Below are 10,572 nucleotides of genomic sequence, written 5' to 3'. Positions count from 1 at the left end.
GACGGAATTTTGTGGATATGCCAGTTTACCCATATCCTACAAAAGAAGTGACAGTTTACAGTACTTAAAACACATCCCAGCTTGTGTTTTAAAAGCCTTGATGAAAACATAAAATAGTAAAAACTATTGTTGACCTTCAACAAAATGGGGAACGACCATATCGGTTTTCAAAGTATGATGAAATTAATTTCATTTTAATTACTTGCTATTTAAAAAAAAATAATCTTCTAGTGAATTCTATACTTATTTTTATGCCCTTAGTTTCAACTTAGTATTAAACATTCTTATTTTTATTCATAGTCAGAATTATCAGAATTATTATCTATGAATATGAAATATCTTTGAATAAAATAATTGGCTCAATGACGAAAACAGAGGATTATCTGGATATACTTGTATAATCATAAGCAGAATCCAGTTCGAATGCATTTAGAAAGATTCTACGGGCATGATCATATCTTATCTAAAAACTTTTTCCAACAACTAGAATCAATGTAAGATTCGCCTACCTCTATTATGCAGACCTATAAAGCTGCGCATTATTAATTTTCGGAAGACACATATATAGTTTTAGTTTCTCATTTTTTGTCTTTTATAAATGTGGAAATATTACCTCAAAAGAATATCGCACATAAAAAAGAATAATTCCCCCCCCCCCCAATTCCAAAGTTCACAGTATGAGAAAAATTATTTTTATAAGGTTCCATTCGTATAAGATAGCAACAAATTATATATTTTCACGGATACTTATGGTTAAAAAGATAAACTACAGTTTTCAGGATTAATATTTTTTTTTTAAATAAAATACATCTAAACTCGTTAAGAGTTTCTTTATATATTGTTTAATGAGTTACTTCTCATTAATTCTTATCACAAACATGCCTGCATTAAGTTGTCCAGGATTCACCATAGTTCAAAATATTGGATAGCATGCAAACATTGAATCCAAAACTCGTCTATAACCCATTGCATTGACGACATAACCTTGTCCTGAAAAAATAGCAAACATATAAAACAACTTTGAAGCACTGGCACACATTTCAATGATGAAATGACTGTAAACATTATATATATGTGTTTATGTTGCATACCTAATGTTATACTCTTAGGTGTATATTATAAGTTGTACAATACATACATACTCAGGTGAGAATGATACATGTACCATAGTTAATATTGTACACCACATGTTAAGTTCTTTGATAGGTATATATCTAAAAGTGTTATAATAATATACTGACACAAATATAAAAACTATGCATAACACCCTTTGGCTTTATAATTTCAATCACACTTGCAAAATATCTCTTCTTATAGCCTGAACATCTCCCACAATGTTTTCAAACATTAACAAGTATGTTGCTACCAATTCAATTCAAGGTATTTTAATTTTAATTCAGTTTTGAATATTGTATTATTTCTGTTGCATATCTCAATTGCATGCCATCATATCGTTAGGAATGAATTACATTACATGATAAATACAAATAGTTTTTGGATTTTAATAGCAGTTACCCGTGGCTTCGAAGGCAAATACGTAATTTTACACATGTATGAGTACTTCTGATTCGAGTGAGTTATATTTCTGACGCAAATGTTGAGTTTACCTCGTTGCCAATCAGTAAGTAAAATAATACAAATCTCAAGGAACATTACATTAGGTTTAAAATTAATTACATAAAAAATTAAGCAAGTTAAAAATAACTTTTACAATCACAAATGTTAAAAGTTCAATAGTCAGTTTCATTGTTGAATCTTTTTACAGTAACAGCTAATTTAAATAACAGCTGTTCAAAAACTCATTGGCCATTTAGTTTGCAAGTGTAATACGAATCCTTCCATATAATGATTATTTCTTAAACAATTTTTATAAATTGTTTGTCTTTGGAAACAAAATGTATTTAAAAACATTTAGTGTCGTATAAAATTTAGATAAAAATAGTAGTTTATTAGATATTACACAAAACAAAAATTAAATGGCCGCAATTTTGAAAATATCAAAACTTATTTTAAAATATTTTTTTAATGTACTATTTACTGACATGGACCCTTTTACTAAGTTTTGTTACAATTTTCTAAACAAAGTAAAAATTGTAAAAAAAGTTATTCCTCGTTTTTTAGCTTAGAATCGTATATAGAATCTGAAAATGCTTGGCCAACCTAACCTTTTTGTTACACCCGGCATATTTATGTAAGTGTGTATTTAAAATACATTTTAAAGGCAAAATGGAATGACTATTCATTGACAAAATTAAATAAATATTGTTTTTGAGAATATCGGGTATATTTCTGTAATTATAAAATATATGATAGGTAATTTTATGTGTTAGCCATTTCATGTAGGAATCTCTAAACAGGTACTACCTTAAAGACCCTATTATTTTCTCTAAAAAAATCATTTTGTATTTTAGTAACTCATTATATTATCATAAGGGCATTTGTCATGCATTTTCAAAATACCAAATTGTATTAAAGTTATATAAGAAATGTGTTTGCGGTTCTAGTAGTCTGTTGAGTTCATATGGAAATGTGTATCACATTTCACCTTTTTAGTTCAGCGTGAAGGTGAAATAACAAAATGTAGTTCTTCTAGAGTATACAACCTTATTTCAGCACCCATAGGGTTGCTCTTCACGAAAAATATTTATATTGTCTGCTGAGAGCTAAAGCCACGTGTGTGTGTGTGTAAATTTCATAATTCTGGACCGTTAGGAAGTTTAAAAACAAACATATAGGTTTTCTAGTGGTTGCAACTCCCCGATGAGTGATTGAGCTTTCTGAAAGTGATATTATTTTTATTTTAAATTAATGAGGCACGTGGGTAAAATTTCTTCTTTCTAGGAAATTGTCATGTGTGAAAAAATCACATAGTTATTTTATTGTTTCTAACCCTAAAAAATATTTTTTTTCTGGTGAGTGCATAAGACACGTGTATGTCAAATTTCACATTTCTAGGAAATAGGGAATTGGAAAACAAAATACAGTTCTTCGAGGGGTTGCAACCACTTTTCAACCACTGTTGGTGTTCAGTGTTATAATACTTTAGATTTAGAACTTAATTCATGAGGAAGGCTTTGTCTTTTATGTATAGAGATTACGTGTAAACAAAGTAAGAAACAAGTATACGACTTTTTGTCTATTGCTATGGCATAACATAACATAATGATACAGATACGAAGTTGAGTTTAGGTCCATGACACCACGAAGTGTGATAATTCCATATTGGGGTTTATAATACTCAGCAAATTTTTTAATAAAATTATTAGACTGATAACCAAGAGAAAGAAAATAAGGACCAAAGAACATATTTTAAAGGGCTTAAACTTAATTTAGAAAAACGAAGGCCAAACCTACAAACCAGCACGGGAGCCTGGATATAAACCTAATATTTTTATCTTGTTCGGATGAAAATGATATTTGATTGTTGTCAGTGAACAGATAGCAAGAATAAATTTACAACGTAGAAATCGATGTATAGAAACTTATACAAACAGAAATTCAATTTATAACTTTTATATATGCTGTAGTTGTATTTTTTTAACATAATACCTAACTCTTTAATCATTTTAATTTTATCTGCATCCCATTTGTAATAAAATATTTCTTTCATAGATTATTAAGACTGGAAATAAGACGAAACTCTAGCTTAATTGCCTTATCTTCTGTACATTCATTACAAATCATAGCAATTACGACATATATTTCTAGTGACCATTACTTTTAAGCATTTAAACAGCTTGTATAAATTTACAGAACGATCGGGCCTTCGTTTCGTGGACAATGCTGACTTTGAGACGCTGTTTCCAAGACAGAATACAAACGTTTTGAAACTTTCCAGTACAATTTATTTTTTTTAGTTCACAAACAAAAATATTTACAAAAATTTGAAAAACTGTTAAAAATCTAAATTAAAAAGTTGTATTGATTACATCAGGTATTAAAGTATTTTTAATTTCTGGAACAAATATCTAAGATATGTGTCTGTCTTTGGGATACTTTAACTAACTATAAACACACGAATTTGGTTATCCTAGCAGTTATTATTTGTCTATTATTTTGTAATACACTATCTACGATAGTTAACCACCTTGATTTATGAAGTCATAAATCCGAAAACACTTTTTACTAAAAGCTAAATTTTTTAACTTGGCAACAATTTGTGTACAAATTTACTATGAAATAGGTATATTTATAACGAGAACATAAGTTTAGCTGGCGAATTCGAAAAAAGAATTTGAACGTCAGAATGCAACTAGATACCTTTGATGGCATTAATAACTAAGTGAAATTTACTTACACCATAGAACTCAATAAAAGTGAGGTCCTCATTAATATTTTGATTGGCACAACTTTCTTCTTCCAGCAAGGAGAGAGGGGAGGGTGGCATGAACTCTGAAAGTGGTTTTGGCCCGGATTCTTCCTTGGTAACTTTTGGCGGATTGCAACCTCCGCAATCGGTAATTCCTATGCCTGTCCCTATACAAAGACATAAAATTAAATGCTTGAATATAAGTTTAGTTACGATCAATGCAAATACAAAACTAATCATGTTTGTAATGTTATGAATGATATCTTAAAGGGCATTCACAATGAGGGGATTACTTTAAATATACACCACACCACGTTTCGTAGCAGGCTTTGCTAAGGTTGAATGCAAAATTTCAAATCCAGCTCATTTAATTTGCGAGATGTCTTGCAGAGAGATCGACAGGAAGAGAAGTTGACACGAAAATTACGCACAGTAGAAGTTAGTAATGTAGAAACGAAATTTCATGGAAAATGTTTACCTTACATATGAAATATTTCTTGACATGTCTTGCTACATGATACATTCAAATTTTTATCAATTTAATTGGGATTTATGTAATAAAAGTCTATACACGAAGTCACTGTAAAATTATATTGTATGTGTTGTGCTATTTAGGCTACTTGTATTAATGTGTCAAACGTTTGAATTTCGTATGGGTGTATTGAGTTTAGTAACAGATTTCTTTATTCTGTTGTTTTCTCGTTTCCATCATGGTTACCCATCATACCAATTACATGGAAGCTTTGTGATCGTTACATGGAATTTCAAATCGTGAGTTCTTTTTCGTAATTCGTGCGGACGGAAATCCTTTCAGCCCCACAAGTAATAGGCTTCGCTCAAGTGCAGCCAAATCAGACCTTGACACTAACTGCAAAATATAAAATTTATTTTTTAAATGTTAAAATAACAATAGATTAAATTGAACTATTTAACTCTATATTTCCCTTATCATCCTATCGAACAGTTCAAATTTATGTTAGTATAATGCATCTCAGACTATTTATTTCATATCTTTTTTAATTAAAAATACCAACTTTATATTAGAACGCATGAGAAACACCCTTACTCGTAGTATTACCTACGCCTTTTGGTAGGCTATCTCATTATATGTAACATTATGACTGGTTTAATGTTGTTTACGCCTGTTTGACAACATCAACAGTTATAATAACAGTGAGTGATAATTAGTTTTCAATGACGCCCCAAGCATATTTTTTATCTCATGCAATACTAAGGAATTTAAATGCACATTATTTTCTGTAATATTAATATGGGTCTCTTTTGCTTCACTTTCTTGGCTCCACCCCAAAATGAATAGCTCAAAATATTGCTTGGAATCTTTTCTAATACACAGTTATGTTATTATTTATTAGCTCAGATTTAGCTATCACTTGAGGTGCTGGATATATATATTCATTATATAAATTTACAGTTAATAATAATAAATTACCATAATAATGGTCAGTTAATTAGTATTTAGTATTATTTTCTGACTCTCTTTGTGTGCGGACCATATCTATATAATTCTGAGTTTAGTAAGTGAAAGGCAAGTCGAAAAATGTATAAAATTGGCGTGAAAGATGTCACTGCTAAAGTTGGCCGGTGTATTGTACTATTTTAGTAAACATATCGACTATTTTTAAACATTATTGTATTCATTTTACCAGCTTCTTCTTATTGGAAGTAAATGCTTAATATATGATCAAACACTCCAATAAATGAAAATTTTTTATTTTACTTACAAACAATTTAAACTTAAATAAAAACATATGTCTTGAAAAATACAAAGAGATAAGATTTTAAAGGCCAGGAAGTATGCCTACTGTATATGTAAAAATTAATATTTAATTAGATTAAAGGCAGTAACGATGAATTTTGTAGAGGTCCAGGCTCATTATTTACTAAATAATTTTGGTTCTTCTGCATAAAAATAGTTTCGTAAGCATCGAGGAATTTGTTGTTTTTAATTTCTTTTAATAATTTGACTTGTGAAAAGCAGTGTCCAGTATGAAGTGCATGTTTCGCCATGGCCGATCTTTCCTCTTGTTGATACTTCAGACATGCTTTATGTTCCTTTACTCTCTTTTTTATTTTCCTTTTTGTTTGGCCAATATATTTTAAATTACAGTTGTCACAATTAATTTGATAGATTCCAGATATTTCATCATCATCTATTTTATTCTTTGGATTTCCTAATATGTTTTTTAGTTTTATTTTGGAATTTGAGGATACATTAATACTGGCATGTTTTTCTTAAAACTTTTTAGTTAAGCAATTTCTGTAGTTAAATTGTTGTAAAACACAGATATCGATTTTCAGGTTCTTTGAATTTAGTTTGAAAGAGAGTTGTTCTAGAATTTCTTTCAATAATTTTCTTTTTCTTTTTTATCATGTTGTCAATCATTTCCATTTTGTAACCATTAAATAATGCAATTTCTTTAATTTTCTTTACTTCCTTTTTATAATTTTCAATTGATAGAGGGGTATGTAAGAGACTGTGGATTAAACTGTGAAAAGCTGCTCTTTTTTGTGAATGGGGATGAAATTAAAATACTACCGGAAATAATTCTTCCAAAGATACATTGGTTAAAAATTTGTCTTCATACAGATTTACGGTTGCAGAGTTATTAATGTTGAATAAAGGTTTAAACTACGGCATAAAATCTTGTAAAGAACAAGAAGATGTATTTGTTGATGTTGAATCAAACATAAAATTTCTAAATAATGATCAAAGAAATGCAATTAGAAGTGATATAAATTCAACTCTTCTTAAATCTAAAACTAAGCAATGTACAAAAAGTAATTCAAAATCATCTCAAGACGTCTTTAGATATAACAATAATGTAATAAAATCATTAAAAAGCATCATTAAAAGATGTTTTCTACCTTAAAGCGGACAAAAGTAACACAATTGTTATATTAGATAAAAGTGAATATTATTCAAGAGTGGAAAATTTGCTTCAAGATGGTCCTTATGTAGAAATCAACAAAAATTCTCTAAATCAACAAATTGCGTCGGTCACAGCTTCATTAAGACACTGCAAGACAATAATATCGAAAGAAATTTCAAAATCACTCACTGTATCAAATCCAATTATACCAAGATTGTACTGTCTTCCTAAAATACATAAACCAGGAAACTTAACGAGGCCCATAGTTTCTTGTATAAATTCGCCTTCTTATTTTATATCAAAATGGTTAGTGCAAGAGTTTCAACAATTAGAATTCCCCCCAACTTTTTCCATTAAAGATAGATATGATTTCTTAAACTCTACAAAAGGTGTTAAGATCGAACAAGACGAATATCTTGTATCATTTGATGTTCAATCTCTTTATCCTAATGTACCTATTAAAGATAGCATACAAATCATCGAGGACTGGCTGATTTCCATAAATTTAGAAAAAAAACTATTGTTAAAGAGTACATTACTTTAGTCAATCTTAGCATGTCACAAAATGTGTTTCAATTTCGAGACAAATATTGCACACAGTGTTATGGTACTGCCATGGGAAATCCCCTTTCATGTTTTATCGCCGCATATTGACGGCATTACGTTCCATCAATGGCAGCCGTGTGTGATAGTGACCCAAGTGAAATTTCTGTTTTCATGTAATTCCCTCTTTATACAAGCAATAGCCTTTTTTGTTGTTGGGTCCAGTATAGTTAACCATTTTAGAATGTTTCTTGCTACCAGATTTAAGTTTTATATCAGTCTTTTTCAAAGTTTCAGCTTTTATTTGTTGATAGAGGAAGACGAAATAGTGGGTCTGCTGCTGAATTACTGCTTCCTGGAATATACTGTGTGTACCAAATTTTATGCATACTGAGGGGATTTTAGAAACTATAAGAGATACAGTAAAGACTAAATGGACAAAGTGATTTGTAATAACAAAACCAAAAATAATTAATGCAAACCACCAAGTATGTAACAAAACCACATATTAGTTGTCAATTAGGCTAACTGGACACCACTCCTGATAAGGGTATGATAAGTTCTTTCGTCTTGAAGCATCAATGTCCTCTGGTGTTGTACAACATTAAAAACATTTTTATTAGTGAATCAAACATGGACACAAACTATCGTAGTGACAAAACAAGTGCTTCAGAAACCGGCAGTATTTGCACAATAGCATCAGTGGTAGAAGAATCACTTTTAGAAAAATATAATGTTATTTTAACAATGCAACAGGATTAACAAATATTAGGTAAATATTATAAGATAAAGTATTATTACATCAAATCAATCATACACAGACCAAAATCTATACTTTTCATTCTAAAAAGGCGGCTGATAGCGAAATAGATAGACTTAAGAAAAGATAATCAAACCGGTTGAACCAACTGTAATATCGATAGAAGTTGTTTTTAGATTTAACAGCTTAAAAAAATTGTCGTTGATTTACGGGATGCCTTTTAGCAATTTCCCTGACAACCTGGAATTTATCAATATTTACCCATAGCTATTCACAAAGGAAAACATTTACTGTAGGTTTTATCTTTATATAATAACTAGTTCAGTTTCATTTGTCACTTTTCAATATTTTTTAATTGAACATCATATATATACCGGAAGTTGATAGTGTGAGGTGGTTTTTAAGGTTTACTGAGTTAGGCCTGCACTTCAATGAAGGTGGTTTGAAAGATGTAGCTGTAATATTCAGCTGGTGATAACCGGAAGTTCTATCAGAGGTGGCTAGTGTATACCGGAAGTCGTTAGGTGTGAGTTGATCTGTAAGATGTAATAAGTCATGTCCCCATGTTATTAGACATTGCGTGTTACATGTCAGACGTGGCTGGTACTAATTTCAGAGGTGATAAGTAGCGTATTAAGAAGCCAAATCGTATGAAGTTACATGATTTTAAAGATAATGCACTAAGAGCCTTTGTTAAGATAACTCAAAATACACCATAATTGAACATACAAAACTAACTGATAAATTCTGAATTTCATACATTTTATACAATCTGACTGTATAGTTTCTGACTGGGAATTTTCATTACCTATGAGAAGGAAACATTACAAATATTTTAAAATGATGAGGTATAAGTTAAAGTTAGATTAGCATAGTCTATTTCAGTATATATTGATAACAAGATTTTAATAACTATTATTTTAATCTTAGCAGTGTATTTTTCACAGCAGCCGATTAATTTGTTTCAGTATACACTTCATAATATAAGTTTACATCACATAAGATACTCCGATTTCAAACTTTATACCATAATAAAATAAATGCACTACAATCAACTGTTAATAATTTTGCTTAAAAATTGGTATCAATACCTTGTTTAAATGAAAGAAAAAGTCTGAAATTTCAATATTTAGTAGTAATAATGATTTACAAAACTTACCATACAAAATAGAAGGAAAACAAGTCAGGTGTGTTCATGTATTCTCCCTGCCATGGACTGCAGAATCAATATAATTCTTATCAGAACATTCTCACAACTGAGAGCAATTATTTTTGTCCTTGAATATCTATGGATTTGTAACCAGTCAAATAGTAGAAATCGTAATTTGGAACTTTCAACATATTAAGCAGAAAAGACCTTTCAAAAAATATCTGAAGATGGTTCATTTACTGTGTTTTTTAAATTTCTATCGAAGGAAGATTGGCCATGGAAAAATATTTATAATACACTTGGGCACTTGGTATAGACAATAATATATTTAATTATTAATGTATTACAGTATTTTTGTAAAATGTAAAAACTGTATAAGTAGTAACAAATTTGTTAAACAAGTTCATTTTCATAATTATTTTCTGTGTATTTCTTGTTTTAAGTACACTCGTTGACCATTACATAACTCTAACACTTAAATTTAGCAAGTTATACAACACTTATCAAATTTTAAGCCAATTTTAAGGTAGTTTACATGGAACCTGTATACAAATTGATTACAAATATAAGGGGTTTATAAGTTGAACACAGAAGAATATTTGTATATGTATTTAAATATGCAATAGTACGTTAATATATATTATTTTATATCGAATTTCGTTGGAGTGATAAGAAAATTCTTGTATTATTGTAAGTGAATAATAATGTAAGTCATAAAGTTTTACTTGCCATTCAGTTTATCATTCTTTGACGTTTATATAAGAAATCTAAATACCTAAATAGTATATGCGGAGTAATTTAACCACAAATTAAGTAGTTCTTTAAGTAATTCAAGACGATTCAGTTCATTGCAGTGATGTACATTAATTTATGTACTCAGCCATTAAAATGTAAATAAATTAAAACTTTTAAATATAAA

General features: G+C 29.4%; 1 long non-coding RNA gene across 1 annotated transcript; it reads right to left on the bottom strand.

Annotated features, from left to right (window-relative positions):
• Positions 1 to 815: 815 nt before the first annotated feature.
• LOC124366566 lies at positions 816 to 9,739 on the bottom strand. Its single transcript, XR_006922829.1, has 3 exons — positions 9,663 to 9,739; positions 4,298 to 4,476; positions 816 to 990 (listed from the first exon to the last, which is right to left on the bottom strand). It is a non-coding gene; the product is annotated as an uncharacterized LOC124366566 (long non-coding RNA).
• Between the last annotated feature and the right edge of the window lie 833 nt (positions 9,740 to 10,572).

This window comes from Homalodisca vitripennis, chromosome 7 (assembly GCF_021130785.1).
Source record: "Homalodisca vitripennis isolate AUS2020 chromosome 7, UT_GWSS_2.1, whole genome shotgun sequence".
NCBI lineage: Eukaryota > Metazoa > Arthropoda > Insecta > Hemiptera > Cicadellidae > Homalodisca > Homalodisca vitripennis.
This window is presented reverse-complemented; position numbering and strand designations above follow the sequence as displayed.